The 4,562-nt window shown below is 53.4% G+C and overlaps 1 non-coding gene across 1 annotated transcript; it reads left to right on the forward strand.

Annotated features, from left to right (window-relative positions):
* Positions 1 to 1,543: 1,543 nt before the first annotated feature.
* On the forward strand, positions 1,544 to 1,616 carry TRNAG-CCC (transfer RNA glycine (anticodon CCC)). The gene has a single exon. It is a non-coding gene; the product is annotated as a tRNA-Gly (tRNA).
* The last annotated feature ends 2,946 nt before the right edge of the window (positions 1,617 to 4,562 follow it).

A 4,562-nucleotide genomic window follows, 5' to 3' on the forward strand; every position in this document is an offset into this window, starting at 1 on the left:
AGTCCAGATGCAGATCTTGGCAGAGCACAGGTCCACTCACACTGGTGCCCTGCTCAACATCCCCTCGAGACCTTCCCACCGCACCAAGCAACTCACAACTTCTCCAGCCTTGGAAATCAGACTGGACCTGCTGGCCTCGCTTGTTCTCCCATATTGGTTTTCACACAGAACCTGCAATTTATCCACAGCACCCACCAAAAGCCCCGCTTTGCAAAGATGTGAAGTCATCAAAAGGAATACAGAGCAATCTGATGTTGAAATGGTGGACATCCTCAAGCTAGTAGCTCCTATCATGTGCAGTAGATGCCGAGTACTGCTGTGTTCCCCTTGAAAATTTAAAATATACCACAGAGCTCTGGCAGATTAGCTCTGCCTTGGCCCACAAGTTGGGGAGATCAATTTACTGAATGGATGGATGGATGAATAAATGAACGAGGAGCATTAGGAGAATCTGAGACACAAAATTCAATCCTCACTCCATACGAATGTTCACAGATACCTGTGAATACTGGTTGAAGGATGCCATCCCCAGCTGCTTCAGAGCCCACTGGGTCTCCCTCTGGGTCTCAAGTCTGCCCAGCAATATTCAGGTAAAGAACCATCAGTATATAGGTCAGGAGCCATCAGTATATAGGTCAGGAGCCATCAGTATACAGGTCAGGAGCCGTCAATATGCAGGTCTGGCGCAATCTTCATTTGTAAAAGCACAAACTTTAAGCCAGACAAGTGCCAGTGTCTGTCAAGGCTAGTGGAGAGAAATAATTTTCTAAGAAATGTTCATGTCCCTCAGCTCCAAGGAACCCCAGAGTTGGGACAACAGGCCTATCCAGTAAGAAGACCAAAAGGCTCCCCAGATTTTGAGAGTCAGGGGTTCAGGCCTCAGGAGAGCAACACAGAAAAACCACATGGGGGACTCAGTACAAGAGGGAAGGGAAGCAAGTGATGAAGGGTGGGTTTGGGGAAACGGCCAAAGCACAAAAGGCCTTCTTTGTCTTAAGCATCGGCAGCAGCTGCACTGGTTTGGGGAAAATGAAACCCACCAGCATCCAGACTAAGCCGCTTCCAAGTTTGAGTGGGAAGAGAGACATGGTTCTCTTTCGGCACCTTCTTTCCCCCTGGGCAGCAAAGCTTTGGTTCCTGCATGCTTTTGAGGGTGGGAAGAGGAGAGAAAAACTCATGTGTGTATTAACACTGTCAAGATCACGTCAGCGACAGGCTTCATAAAGCAAACGGTGCAGATTTACAAACCTTGGCGTTGGAAGGACTGACGGACGGGGAGATTAAATGGCAGAGTGTGTGCAGCAAAGCAGAGGCTAATGAGACCTCAGACCAGATTGTTTCACCACAAATGTCAGGGACTTCAAAGTGACGGCTCCCGGCCCACTGTGCAGTGAGAGAAGCCCACCGGCACGCCCAACCCCGCGGCCTCTGCCACCACCTGCAAGTGCCTGCTCGCCACTCCTGGAGGCTGTGAGGGTTGTGAGCTGGGCTTTCCAGCCTCCACACAGTCGAATCTTCCAATACTGGAATTCTTTCCAGGACTTCCCTGGTGGTCCAGTGGTTAAGACTCCGCACTCCCAATGCAGGGGACCCAGGTTCGCTCCCTGGTCAGGGAACTAAATCCCACTCACAGCAACTAAAGGGTTCGCATGTCCAGCTAAAGACTCTACATGCCACAACTAAGACTCCAGGGCACTCAAATAAACAAACATTAAAAGAAAGAATTCTTTCCACACCCTACCCAGCACCCCCTCGGCACGCTCCGCCTCTGCACATGGCTGTCTCCTCCCTTCTTCCCCAGCCCCCTGCATCCCCCTCCTGTTTCTCAAGGTAGGGACCCCCTTGGCCCCCATCTCTGCTTCCTCTTCCCTTCTGCTAGCTCTCATCCTACCCTTTCTTCCTCATCCTCAGAGGGTCTGTCCTGCCTCCTCTGCCTGCTCCTCCCTCATTCCCTCCTCCTGAGCCTCTTTCTCTCCATTCCCCCCTTTCCATCCCACTCCTCAGGCCCCTCTCTCCACCAGGGAGAAAGGAGCCAGGGAACAGGCGGAGCTGCTGGGGCTTGCAGGAGCTCACGGGGCTGGCCGAGCACATCCCACCCCACCTGCTCAGGGGAAGAAGGGTGAACCTGTGCACAGAAGGCCCAGCCGCGGGGAAGAGCCCTTGGCCTGCCAGAGCCTCCCAGGCCATACGTGCCAAGCCAGGGTCTGGAGCAGTCGCGAGGCCTGAGGACCCCCCTCCCCTCCCTCTGGAGAACTGCCCCGGCCTGGGGTCCCAGGAGGGGCCTCGCATCTGGCCGGAACAGAACCTCTGACAGATGGGATGTCGCCGAGCACGGCAGGAGGGCCTGAGAGATGGGAGGAGAGAGCCAAGCTTGTCGGGGAGCTGAGCTGGCCAAAGCCGCAGGGGTCGGTCTTGGAAACCGGGAACCTGAGGGAGGGTGGCAAGGTTCAAATCTTAACTCCATCACCTCCTCCTGGCTGTGTGATCTTGGGCAAATGAGAACTTCTCTGGGCCTCAGTTTCCTCATCTGGAAAATGGGCATGAGGTCCCAATACCCACCTCACAGGGCTGTGGTGATGATGAAAGGGGATGTGGCCTGTTGTAAACACTGATGATTACAGCTGAGCCTCTGAGAGGTGTCAGGACTTGGTGCCTGTGTTGGTGCCTCTGAGAAGGTGTCAGGACTTCAGCACAGTGGCCATCTAGGAAATGACCCCCCCAGGACCCCCACCCGACTCTGAGCGTCCCCTCTCACCCAGGAAAGGGAGGGTCATAGCTGAGAAGCATCGTACCCAACAGCCTGTCCACCTGTTTCTGACACTCCAGGCTACAGAGCTTCAGTCCCCAGAGGACCAGAGAATCGCCTTGGCCATCCATCTGTATTCTTCTCCAGTTATAACCCTGTGGACGGGAGCAGAGGTGTGCCTGGCGCCTGCCACTCACTTTGCCCTCTGAACTCTCGCTCAGCAGCACCTACTGAGCTCTCTTGTGCACAGTGAGTGCTGGCCGTGGCCGAGAAGGCCCCGCATGGAGCTGACCATGTCATTCAGGACACAAGACAACGTAGGAAAATTACGCCAAGTAAGTGTAAAACCTATTTCACTTATTTCACACTCATTTTAAAGACGGGATAAGAGCCACAAGGAAGAATCTTGCATAAGTAGTATATTCTTATACTTAACACTCATTCTTCACATGAGGACATTCCTTCTTTGGAGCCGCAAATTTTGACATGTCAGTGCTGCGTGAGATGGACCTCACCACTGATACCCAAGGGATGAAGGGCCATGTTCACTCACAGCCACCCAGTGGCAACCCAGGGCTAGAACTCAGTTCTCCTGATCCCACATTCAGAATTCTTCCCTCTCTGCCCAGGCACAAAGACAAGGGTCTGCAGAGGGAGACCAGACCAGGGTCCACAAAGAAGACAGGCCTCCTGGGAAATTCCAGTGTGCCAGGCATGACGTCAGCACCTTCTCCACACCTCGGTCTGGGCCCTCACATGGTCCTTAGGAGCAGCTGCTATATGGACCACGGACTCTGGAGGCAGGTCAGGCCATGAACTCACTGTGCAAAGAAGCAGAATGTGTTAGAGTCCCTCTGGTTCTAATCCTGCAAACCCATGTGTGCATGAATAAGGACCCAGAGAAAGGATGTAGACAGGGAGATCGAGTGCTTTGGAAAAATATCCTTGTTACCCAAATTCTACTAACTGTTGTCTCTGCCTCATCTATTGAGTTCTCAGGTTGTCAAACTACAGTAACAGGGACAGACCTATCAGGGATATTTAGATTCTCAAATCACCATGGGGAAGATCAAGGGGACATTTATAAACTATTATAAGGAAGCTCATGCCATTAATTAGCCCACAGGTTGGATGATGACAGAACAGGGCAGAAATGAAAAGACCCCAGGCTGTAAGAAAAACCATCTGACATAGTGGTGTATATGCTTCCCCGTCACCAGCTCAGACCTGGCCACATCTCTCTTGGAATGCCTGCTTTCAGGATGAGGATGAAGAAAGGAGAAGCTGAGTCCTCCAAAGTGCTGGTCAGGGGGCAAGTGGTTCCATGACATCAGGGTCCTCGACCCCAAAGAGCAAATCTAGGGGAGTCGCTGTGGATTGACAGCAGAAATCCAGCTCATGAGGACTATGGAGCCCCTCTGTGAGCTCTGTCTTCCCAGAATTCCCAGCTATACAAAGTCCTTCCCAACCTGAGCCTCCTCAAGGCCCCTCCATGCAGGCTAGACAGGAAGCACTCCCACCCCCACCCAGCTGCAATCGGGAGCTGCCGAAGGCTAGGATCATAAATGAGTGGGCCCTGTCAGGCAGGGAAGTCTAAGGGCTGGCCACCAGGCTGTCCACACACCAGGCAAAGCAGATCTGTGTGCAGCCTGGAGGGCAAGAGGAAACAGACAGCCCTCCTGCGTCAGCCCAGAAAGGCAGGGGCAAACACGCTATTCCCACAGCTGCTGGCTGTCCCCGGTCTCAGAGGCCTGGCCAGGCGGGCCAGGAGGATTTGCAAGGGAACAGCCACACTGGACAGGCCACCTCCATCTGG

This window comes from Capricornis sumatraensis, chromosome 20 (assembly GCF_032405125.1).
Source record: "Capricornis sumatraensis isolate serow.1 chromosome 20, serow.2, whole genome shotgun sequence".
In the NCBI taxonomy this organism is placed as follows: Eukaryota; Metazoa; Chordata; class Mammalia; order Artiodactyla; family Bovidae; genus Capricornis; species Capricornis sumatraensis.